The sequence below is a fragment of the Corylus avellana genome, chromosome ca9, assembly GCF_901000735.1.
Source record: "Corylus avellana chromosome ca9, CavTom2PMs-1.0".
In the NCBI taxonomy this organism is placed as follows: Eukaryota; Viridiplantae; Streptophyta; class Magnoliopsida; order Fagales; family Betulaceae; genus Corylus; species Corylus avellana.
Genome location: NC_081549.1, coordinates 10,825,474 through 10,837,129, shown reverse-complemented (window position 1 = coordinate 10,837,129; position 11,656 = coordinate 10,825,474). Strand labels below are relative to the sequence as shown.

Here is an 11,656-nt window from a genome sequence, read left to right as displayed (position 1 = left end):
TGTGAGTTGGATGCATATTCAAAATAAGGGCATGCAATGCCAGGTAAGGGGACATAACACCAAAAACCCTAACAGATTTTATTATAAATCTTTTAGAAAAATGTTGGGGATTTTATAAAGAATCCACTTACATGATTTTCAATTGCACTTCCTTCCATATTTTAATGCCAAGTTTTATTCAATCATATGTCATTGTTTAAGAATTTTACGTGTTACAATTACCCTATTTCATGATTTATGCATAACTGCAATTATGAATGAAAAAAACTCTCAAAGTTTCATGGCACAGATAAGTTTACAGATCATATGAAATGTTATATGTTATACAGTTACAGATGAGTTTACAGATTATATGAAATGTTATATATGCATTCATGGCACAATATACAGTTACAGATGAGTTTACAGATCATATGAAATGTTATATGTGCATTCATGATTATAAATGTTTAACCCGAGACACGATTATAGTGACGATCGGTACCGCATAGGGTAGCATGGCAAGCACACCGAAGGACGGTTACGAGAAGGTGTGTGCTACCGGCCAGGTGGCCTTCACCTAGGGAAGTTCCCAACCTGGTAGCTCTCCCCTGTGACGACAGGATGAGCATATAGGTCCTTCGGGACAAGCCAACGTGCGCTGCTCACAGTAAACTTGTGGCGTCGGGTCAAAGGGTAAAACAATTATTTTGAAAGGAAAATAAAAGGAAATGCTTACTCATTTTGCAACTATCATGCTTATTTTGTTAATTATGTTATTCAGCACAAATTATTATTGTGCATGACAGAGATTTTGACATAGAAATCTGCACAGCATGTTTTATAGCATCTTGGTGTTGTGGCTACTTGTTGAGTTGTCGAACTCACCCCTTCTCCTTATACATCTTTTTCAGATTGCTTTATATATCGTAGTACTGAAGACATGGGTACCGGTGGGCCTCTTAGTTGTTAAAGATTCTATCGCTAGTTTATGGACTAACAGGAGCAGTAGCAGTAGCAGTAGCAGTAGAAGTATCTGGGAGTCATTCTATAGACTAGACAGCTTTGGATAAGCTTAGATGGTGTAACTTTATTGCTTATAAGATTATTGAATACTAGCACATTATGTGTTTATGATTTTATAATGAGAGTTTACAGTACTCTGGTGATTTTATGTTTTTGTGGTGAACATATGGTAGGAGAAATTTATATATATATTTTTTATTAAGAATATGTTACAATTGCTCCCAGTCGCTCTACCTCTAGAACTTGGGGCGTTACAATGTGATAAAAAAAAAAGATCATTGATAAGCTTTTCACTAAGTAACTGGACCTCTTGCCTCAAAGCATTGAGTGTTCACGTCAAAATGTGAAAAATTTTGATTTGATTAATGTCATGGTTAGTTTTGTTTCATAGCCTTTTTTACTCAAGTTAGTAAGTCATTGGGGTGTCTCTACACCTAATGCCTTAAAACCATCTGGTTTGGGAGTCATTGACTTAACACTCATTACATGGGTCAATTAGAAAGCTTAAGGGAATCAAACATTGCACAACCTGACAAAGAAAAAAATAAATAAATAAAGGAGAAAAATATGCCAGTGCTGTTCATTCTAATAGGGATTTCAGTGAACTTTGAGATATTGAGACATTCAACATTTGAAATAATTAGAAGCTTTATATTTGTGTGCTAATTCACTTTACACTGTTTCGAACTTGTGATGCCTTAGCATGTCTTTTGTAAGTGATTAAATTTTAAAATTCCAATTCATTGTGAAGATGAAGTTTATCTTTTTAAGCTTGCTAATGAATGAGAATCATAGTTTTGAGTGATACCTTAATTTTTGAATAACATGAACTCTTGCATGATGTTTGTGGTTAACATTCCTGGAAAAGCCTCACGAGACTTCACTCGTCCTCTAGGGAATTCCTAGGGGTTTAAAAGGCTTGTTGCATATGCTAAATGCAATCGTACATCCCACAAAAGATGGATTTATCTTTATGTTTTATGTTTTTCCATCTAGTTTTTAGTTTTGTATTGCTAAGGGACTAGCAATATGTAAGTTTGGGAGTGTGTTAATTGCCAAAATATTCATATTTTAACCCTTAACTTATATTTGGTAATCCTTTAGTTTTGGATTAATTTATGCCATTTTAGTTCCTTTATGTGTTTTCATGCTTTTATAGGCTTTTGGAAGAAAATGAAGTAAATCTGGAAGATTTGGGCTCAAAGAGAGAAATTGGGAAAAGTTGGAGCCCCTGACAGTGCGATTAAGCACAGGTTCCCTGCGATCGAGCGCATTACCAGAGAAGACAAAGCATGAAGCGGCCATGTGCAATCAAACACATATTAGAAGAGTCTCGATCACAGACGTACGATCTAGCGCACAACGGGTTGCGATCGATCGCACCAGTGCACAGGTGACACATCAAGCGGCGGCCAGACTGTAATTCTTTCCATATTAGGGTTTTTCAACTCCCACTTGTAATAGGAATAAAACCCTATGAATTTCCTAGGTTTACTAGTTTGTCAATGACTTCTACAGCCTATGAACAAACCTCCTAGCCTCTAGCAATAGGGGTAGAGAAAAGAGGCACAAGCTTTGGAAAGGAACTGAAGGCTAAATCAAGAGGAGTTTGGGTTTTTCTTCTCTTCCACCTTTTATCTTTATTATGTAGTTTATATTTTATTTAGGGCTAGATTGAAGTCCTAGTCATGTCTTTTTAAGATGCAATATGGGTGCCTTTGCTACAATTATATTTTGGTGTATTTAACTTGATTAATACCTGTTATCTTGTATTTCTCATATGTGTTTGTCTGACCAACATATGGATGTGGTATGAACTAGTTAGTTAAATTAATTTGGATGACCGAGTCCTGGGTTTAATAAGAGTAACAAAAGATATTCACGTCAGATTCTTGGGTTAATCAACATGGGGAACTGGGAGTAGACACCTATGCTCTAGGCCTCGTGTGTTTGTCGATTTCCACAGTTTTATACTTTCTTAAAGAACAACTTAGTAGACACCAACGCTAAATCCTTTAAGAAAGAAAAGAATTAGAGTAGATACCTATGCCTAATTCGTTGCTTAGGAAAATCAATAGCTTAAGGAGTAGACACCCATGCCCTTAGGTTGACAAACATTGGATATACCGGTATAATTTGCGCATTGGCATATTGTTATCTTAATTAGTCTGATTAGTGGTGGATATCAAAACCTTAATCCTTTTTAGTTTTTGTTTATCTTTTATTTTATTTCTTTATATTAAATTCAATTGTCACAATTGAATTTTATTTGTTTAATTAAATAGGAAATTACTTCTAAACATAATTTACTAATCCTTGTGGGAATGATCTCGTATTTGCCTGCTATACTATCGTTTGATCTTGTGCACTTACGAGTAAAACGTACCAAGTATTTGCCTATTAATTTAGGTGGGTATTTGACACAACAAGCAGCCAAATTATTCCCATAACCTGGCGGGACTTCCATATAAATTTATTCCTCTAGCTCTCCATGCAAAAATGGATTCTTGACATCAAAGTGCTGCAAATCCCAACCATAACTAGCTGCTAGAGACAACAAGATTCTAATAGTGTTCATCTTCACAATGTGATAATTGCTAAAATATTCATATTTTCAGCCTTTAACTTGAGTGTTTTAATCCTTTGGTTTTGGTTAATTAGGCCATTTTACTTTCTTTTTGTATTTTCTTTGTTTTTTAGGCTTTTGGAAGAAAAGAAAGCATTTCTGGAAGAATTACAAGCTTAAAGGGCAAATTGGGAAGACCTAGAAGATATGGTTGAGCTTAGCCAATCATGGTTAAGTTTAATCAAATAGAGGAAGGATCAATTCGGAATTTCTCACATTGAAGTTAAATCGGATTGGATGAAAAATTGGATTCTGAACATGTCTCGGTATTTTGACCATAACTTTCATCTCAAATATCCAATTGATGTGATTTAAGTGGAATTAGAAAGGTAACTCAAAATTCTACAATTTATTGTGAAATAGCATTTTTCCAATTCGGAGCGCTGCAAGGCCAAAATCACGCTGCAAGACAGGACCGCAATTCTGGTCGAATCCTATTTCGATTTAGACTTAGGTTTTCTTTATCCTAATTGGACTTGTACTTAAAACTTCGAAATTCCTAGGATTACTAGGGGGCTTCTAGGACTCTCCTAAGCTCTATAAATAGACCCCTAAGCCTCACAATTTAGAGCATCCAAAAACCCTTGGAGAGAATTAGAAGAGACAACTTTGGGGAGAGGATTGAAGGCTGGTTCTAGGAGCGGTTTTTGGTTCTTTCTTTACCTTCTCTTTTCTTTTTGTTTTAATAATGTGTAACTAACTCTTAAGGAGGGCTAGATTGAAGCCCTAATTATGTTTATTTAATATTTCAATATTAGCGCCTTTGGGATAATTATATTGTGTTGCTTAATTTGATTAATTCTTATTTTCTTGAGTTCCTCATATGTATGTGACTGGCCATTATATGCATGTGGTATGAACTAGTTAGTTAAATCAATTTGGATGACCGAGTCCTAAGTTTAACATAAGTAACAAAAGATATCCACACCGGATTCTTGGGTTAATCAATAAGAGGAACCGGGAATAGACACCCATGCCCTAGGCCTCATATGTTTGTCGATTTCCACAGTTTTATGCTTTCTTAAAAAACAACTTAGTAGACACCTATGCTAAATCCTTTAAGAAAGAAAAGAATTAGAGTAGACACCCATGCCTAATTCGTTGCTTAGGGAAATTGATGTGTGCCAAATATTGCATATTTAGACCCCTTAATTTACTTGTGTTAATCCTTTAGCTGTGTTATTATCTAATGTTCTGTGTTAGTTTTGTGTTTTTAGTATTTTGTAGGTCATTGAAGAAAAACTACTTTTCAGAAGAAAACATACTTTGAGAAGACCTAGATGATGTGGTTAAGCTTAACCAAATCCAATAAATGGTTAAATCGGATTAAAGATAAGATTGGATAAAATTTCGGATTGGATTCAAATTCAGATTCTGCATATGTCTCAGTATTTTGACCATAACTTTTTGTACACTTATTAGATTGAGGTGATTCAAGTGGCATTGAAAAGCTAACTCAAAATACTACAATTCATTGTGAAATAGGATTTTCCTAATTCAGACTTTTACTATTTAAAAATCGTCCTGTAATTAAAGGGTACAAACCTGGACGAATTTTATCCGATTTCAACTTGTAAAACCCTAAGTTTTAGGTCTATAAATAGGGAATTATCAAATTAGTTGAGAGAGGCTACGAATTTCAAGATTGTAGAGGAGAAAGAAGAGAGTTTAAGGTTTTCTTAGCTTTTGGATCTCAACTTTGTGATTATTATTTGTAAGTACTCAATTTTATATTATGAATTCAATCAATTTTGTTTTGTTTTTCAACAACATAAGAGGCTAAACCTTCAACTAAGGTTGAAGATGAAGCCTCACTTATGATTAGCAACTTTGTTTCATGTATGTAATATTTCCCAATTTAATGGTTTAATTGCTCTATTGTTTTACATCTAATCAATTGGATTGAATAACTCTTGGATATCTTTTGTGATTCAAGGATACACTTGATGATTTAAGATTATTCAATACAATTGATTGCTTGGTTTTCTTTGTTAAAAATTGGATTTTCCCTGTGATTTATTTTCTGGATACAATTGATGTTTTGATAAAGATTGGATATTTTCTTGTGATTTACGGATACAGTTAATGATTTGATTGAACATTGGATTTCATTTGTGATTTGGGTTATGAATGGATACATGAGATCTTTTGATTAATTCTTTGAAGCAATAGTAAAACAAACTTCAGATTTATATGTGAGAACTTTGGGGAATATTATAGATTATGAAATTATGTTGTTATGAATTTGTGAGTGCGGATTCCGAAACTTTAGTGCTTCGTCATAAGATTTTAATCACTTTAAATTGCTCATGCTTTTGCTTTTTCATTCAAACAAAAAAATCTCTCAAAAATTTGGAACCAGATTAGGGTTTAATTAATTTAGATTTAAAATTGCTTTCAAGAATACAATTCCCTGTGGGTTCGACCTCGCACTTGCAATCCATTAACTACAATTGATTTGTGCACTTGCGAGTTAAATAAATTTGCACAACAAGTTTTTGGCGCCGTTGCCGGAGAATTGTTCAATTTTTGAAACCAATTTATGTTTAAATTAGTTTTATTCTTCTACTAGTTATAATCAGGATTTTATTTTTCTACAATTTGTTTTGTTTTATTTGTGTCACTAATAATAATAAAAAAAAACAAAAGATTTTTTTTTGTTGTTTTGTTTGTGTTACAGCCTTGCTACAATTGAGCGCACTTGTGGCCAAGACAGCAACCGCAACAGTTCAGTAGATTTTAGCCAAAATATTTTGGTCCTTTTTCGTGAGTTTTTAGTTTTTGTTTAAATTAATTTCTGCTTGCAATTGTGTTTAGTTAGTTTAATATAATTTAATTTACTTCAATTCAATTTCAGTTTTTAGTTTGTTAGTTTGTTAGTTCCTTTTTGCATGTTTGGTCATAGATCTTTAAATCTGGAGCTAAACACTTTTGATCTCGAAATTGAAAGAACGGCGAGAGAGAATCCAAGACAGCCACCAAACTCACCCACCAATTCTCAAAGTTCCGAGTCTGATTCGGAAAAAGTCTGTTAAGATGGGAGAATGAAATCAACCTAGATCCCTTAGGGAGCTGTTTGTACCCAATATTACCAACACACCGTCGTGTATAGTGTTGCTAGCTACTCGCTTTGATCTGAAACCGAGTACAATAGGTCACCTTCCTGCATTTAGAGGATTAGAGAATGAGGATCCATATGTTCATGTGAGAATTTTTTTGGAAATTTGCGACATTGTTAATACGAAAAATGCTCCAGTAGAAGCAGTGCGTCTTCGGTTATTCCCTCTGTCCCTATATGATAGGGCGAAATCCTGGCTATTCAACAATAGACCTGGATCTATCACTTCTTGGGATATGCTGCAAAGCAAATTTTACCACAAATTCTTCCCAATTTCCAAAATCAATAACCTTCGTCTACAGATCACCAATTTCATACAGAAAGAAGGGGAAAGATTCATTGATAGCTAGGAGAAGTTTAAAGAGCTTACTATAAAATGCCCACCCCACGGGTTTGAGAATGAGGTGCTTGTTCAAATTTTGTATAGGGGACTAACACCAAGTGAGCGAAACTCACTTGAGACTATGAATGGTAGAGAATTCTTAAGTCTTACTGGGGATGAAGCCTATAAGACTTTGGACGAAATGGCTGAACAAGCACAACAATGGGATTTTCAAGGTAGTTGGGACAGACAACAACCCGCTCCCAAGACAGGAGGCATCTATGAGGTGAGGAATGATGCTGAATTAGGGAGGAGTTCAAGGTTCTCAAGCATCAGTTTGACACTATGGTCTTAAACAAACCAGCGAATGCTGCAGATACTTACCAAGTTGATGCATGCGGGTTATGTGATAGTCAAACACACTTCACTCAAAACTGCCCAACTCTGTCAACAGAGTATCCAACTGAGCAAGTCAATGCCTTCAATGAGTACAGAAAACCCACAACAGGACTGTTTTCTGAAACTTACAATCTAGGGTGGCGGAATCACCCCAATTTCTCTTGGAAGCAGAATCAGCCATCGAACTAGGGTGGTACCTCCACTCAAACTCAGAATCAATACCGGCCATCTCACCAAGCTCAATCGCCTGCTTATCAGTCCACCACTCAAGTGCCACAGCCTCCACCACAATCATCATTGGAAGACATGATGAAAACATTAATAGAAAAAGTCGACCAGTCCAACTCCCAAGCTATAGAAGAGCTAAAAGGTTTTACCAATCAAGCTGTACAGGAGCTGAGGAATTCCAACATGGCTAATGGTAGAGACATACAAGAACTTAAGCAGGCCATGATCAAGGTAGAAGGACAAATTGGCCAGATAGCAAATCAAGTGGGGGAAAGAGAAAGAGGGAAGTTCCCTAGTCAACCTGTGCCTAACCCAAAAGGGCAATTTGTGATTGGAAGTTCCTTTGCCTCTACGCATGGTCAGGATCATGTACAAGCCATCACCACTTTGAGGTCAGGCAAACAAGTGGATAATCAAGTGGTCATGCGTGAAGAAGCCACCGAGGCTGCAGAAGAGAAGGAAAACCAGGACAAGCCTACGGAAGACACAGGACCAGACATTACCATTCCGATTGCTGAGGACCCTTCCAAAAAATATATACCCAAAGCTCTGTATCTGGAAAGACTGATAGCGCCAAAGAAGAGCTCAAAGTTCGATGATATTTTGGAAATGTTCAAGCAAGTGCAGATAAACATTCCATTCCTAGATGCTATCCAACAAGTGCCTTCTTATGCCAAATTTCTGAAGGATTTGGTCACCATCAAGAGAAAGACGAACGTCCCCAAGAAACCTTTCCTGACTGAGCAGGTAAGCTCTATCTTGCAATACAAGATGCCTGTAAAGTATAAGGACCCTGGATGTCCTACCATTGCTTGCAAGATTGGTGACAATCGAGTTGAGAAAGCTCTGTTGGATTTGGGGGCCAGTGTAAATCTATTGCCATATTCAGTATATGTTCAGTTGGGATTGGGAGAGTTGAAATCCACTTCAATTACACTTCAATTGGCTGACAGATCTGTGAAGGTTCCAAGGGGAATTATTGAAGACGTGCTGATCAAAGTTGATAAGTTTTACTACCCTGTGGACTTCATCCTCTTAGATACAGAAATGGAAAATGTAGAAATTCAAGTTCCAATCATATTAGGGCGTCCCTTTTTAGCTACGGCTAATGCCCTAATCAACAGTAGAACTGGAGTCATGAAGATATCATTTGGAAACATGACAGTGGAGCTGAACATCTTGGATATTAGCAGGCAGCCATTTGAGTATGAGGAGGTCAGAAGCACATGCTCAATTAAGGAGATAGCAAAGAAAACTGTGAATGAACCAGATATTGAAGACCCCCTGGGAGAATGCCTGATTGCACTGGAAAGTGACATGGAACAAGCTGACGCCTTGTTAGACTCAACTCCTATGATAGAGACGGAGACTGCAAAAATTACTTTGACATCATCCCCTGATCCATCTTCATTAGCAGCTGAGCCTGTTAAGCTGGAGTTGAAGCCTTTACCAGACACCCTGAAGTACAAGTATCTAGATCCTACAGAATCTCTACCAGTGATCATTGCTGCAGACCTGGATACTGATGAGGAACAGAAGTTGCTAGAAGTTTTGAGAGAGCATAAAGAAGCAATCGGGTGGTCAATAGAAGATATCAAAGGAATCAGCCCAGCAGTAGTGATGCACAAGATTCATCTGGAAGAAAATGCTAAAACTTCTCGTGAGCCACAGAGACGGTTGAATCCGGCCATGCAAGAGGTAGTTCGAGCGGAGGTAATTAAACTTCTGGATGCGGGAATCATATACCCAATCTCTGACAGCAAATGGGTGAGTCCCATTCATGTGGTGCTGAAGAAGGCAGGGATTACAGTTATCAAGAACAAGGAAAATGAGTTCGTCCCCACTTGTGTGCAGTCAGGATGGAGAGTGTGCATTGACTACAAAAAGTTAAATGCCGTGACAAGAAAAGACCATTTTCCTCTACCTTTCATCGATCAGATGTTGGAGAGATTGGCAGGCCATGAGTACTACTATTTCCTTGATGGTTACTCTAGCTACAACCAAATTCCACTAGACCCCGAAGATCAAGAGAAGACTACTTTCACTTGTCCGTTCAGTACGTTTGCCTATCGTCGTATGCAGTTTGGATTATGCAATGCACCTGCCAATTTTCAACGGTGCATGATCAGCATCTTTTTAGATATGGTTGAACGTCACCTGGAGATCTTCATGGATGACTTCTCAGTCTTTGGTTCATCATTTGGGGAATGTCTACATCATCTCACATTGGTGTTGGTACAGTGCAAAGAGAAGAATTTGGTTCTGAATTGAGAAAAATGCCACTTCATGGTGAAACAAGGAATTGTTTTGGGGCATGTAATTTCCCACAAAGGTATCGAGGTTGATAGAGCTAAGGTTGATCTGATATCTAACCTTCCGCCCCCGCGGACAGTTAAGGAGATTCGGTCGTTTCTGGGACATGCTGGGTTCTACAGAAGATTCATCAAGGACTTCAGCAAGATAGCAAGACCTCTATGTAATCTATTGGCAAAAGATGTTCCTTTTGATTTCAGTGACAAGTGCCAAACAGCCTTTGAGATACTGAAAAAGACCTTAACTTCTACACCAATCATTCAGTCACCTAATTGGGGGGTTCCGTTCGAGATAATGTGTGATGCCTCCGATTATGCTGTGGGAGCCGTTTTGGGTTAGCGAGTAGAGAAGATTCCGCATGTCATATACTATGCTAGCAAGACTCTAAATGATGCTCAACTCAACTACTCCACTACTGAAAAGGAGTTGTTAGTTGTAGTGTTTGCTCTGGATAAATTTAGATCTTACTTGCTAGGATCTAAAGTCTTAGTCTACTTGGATCATGCTGCGTTGAAATATCTATTGTCAAAGAAAGATGCTAAATCTCGTCTCATCCGGTGGATTCTGTTGTTGCAAGAGTTTGATATTGAAATTCGGGACAAGAAGGGTTCCGAGAATGTGGTAGCTGACCATCTATCCAGGTTGGTTGTGGACTTCAATGAAAATGCTAAGCCGATTGCTAAGACATTCCCTGATGAACAACTTATGCATATCTCTCAAAATCCTGCACCATGGTTCGCAGACATAGTGAACTACCTTGTCACTACCCAGATGCCATCACATTGGACCAGGCAAGACAAATCAAAATTCTTGACTGGGACGAAGTACTTCTTTTGGGATGATCCTTACCTATTCAAATACTGCCCAGATCAGATTATAAGGAGATGCATTCCTGAAAATGACCAGCAAAATGTCCTATCTTTTTGCCACGATCATGCATGTGGAGGCCACTTCAGTTCTAAAAAGACCGTGGTGAAGATTCTTCAAAGTGGATTCTATTGGCCCTCCATGTTTCGTGATGCCCATGCCTACTGTTCAGCTTGTGATAGATGCTAGAAGTTGGGGAGCATTGGAAGAAGGAATATGATGCCGCTAAACCCGATCCTTATTGTGGAGCTGTTTGATGTTTGGGGCATCGATTTCATGGGGCCCTTCCCTAATTCTTATGGGTATCTTTTCATCCTTGTGGCGGTGGATTATGTTTCCAAGTGGGTGGAGGCCATTGCATGCAAGACTAATGATCACAGAATCGTGTTGCAATTTTTGAAAGAAAATGTGTTCACACGTTTTGGGACACCACGTGCCATCATCAGTGAGGGGGGAAGCATTTCTACAACCGATATTTTGAGCAACTCATGAAAAAGTATGGCATTACTCATAAAGTTGCAACTCCCTACCATCCCCAGACAAGTCGGCAAGTTGAGATATCCAACAGAGGAATCAAGAGGATATTAGAAAAGACGGTGAACCCGACAAGGAAGGACTGGTCTTTTCGACTCAATGACACTCTGTGGGCATACCGGACTGCATTCAAGACTCCAATTGGCATGTCTCCCTACCAACTCGTGTATGGCAAGGCTTGTCACCTCCCTGTGGAATTGGAGCACCGGGCTTATTGGGCTATAAAGCAGCTAAATTTCAACCT

At 37.8% G+C, this 11,656-nt stretch overlaps 1 non-coding gene across 1 annotated transcript; it reads right to left on the bottom strand.

The window, feature by feature from the left end:
- Positions 1–7,036: 7,036 nt before the first annotated feature.
- Positions 7,037–7,143, bottom strand: LOC132162676 (small nucleolar RNA R71). Its single transcript, XR_009438255.1, has one exon. It is a non-coding gene; the product is annotated as a small nucleolar RNA R71 (small nucleolar RNA).
- Positions 7,144–11,656: the final 4,513 nt, after the last annotated feature.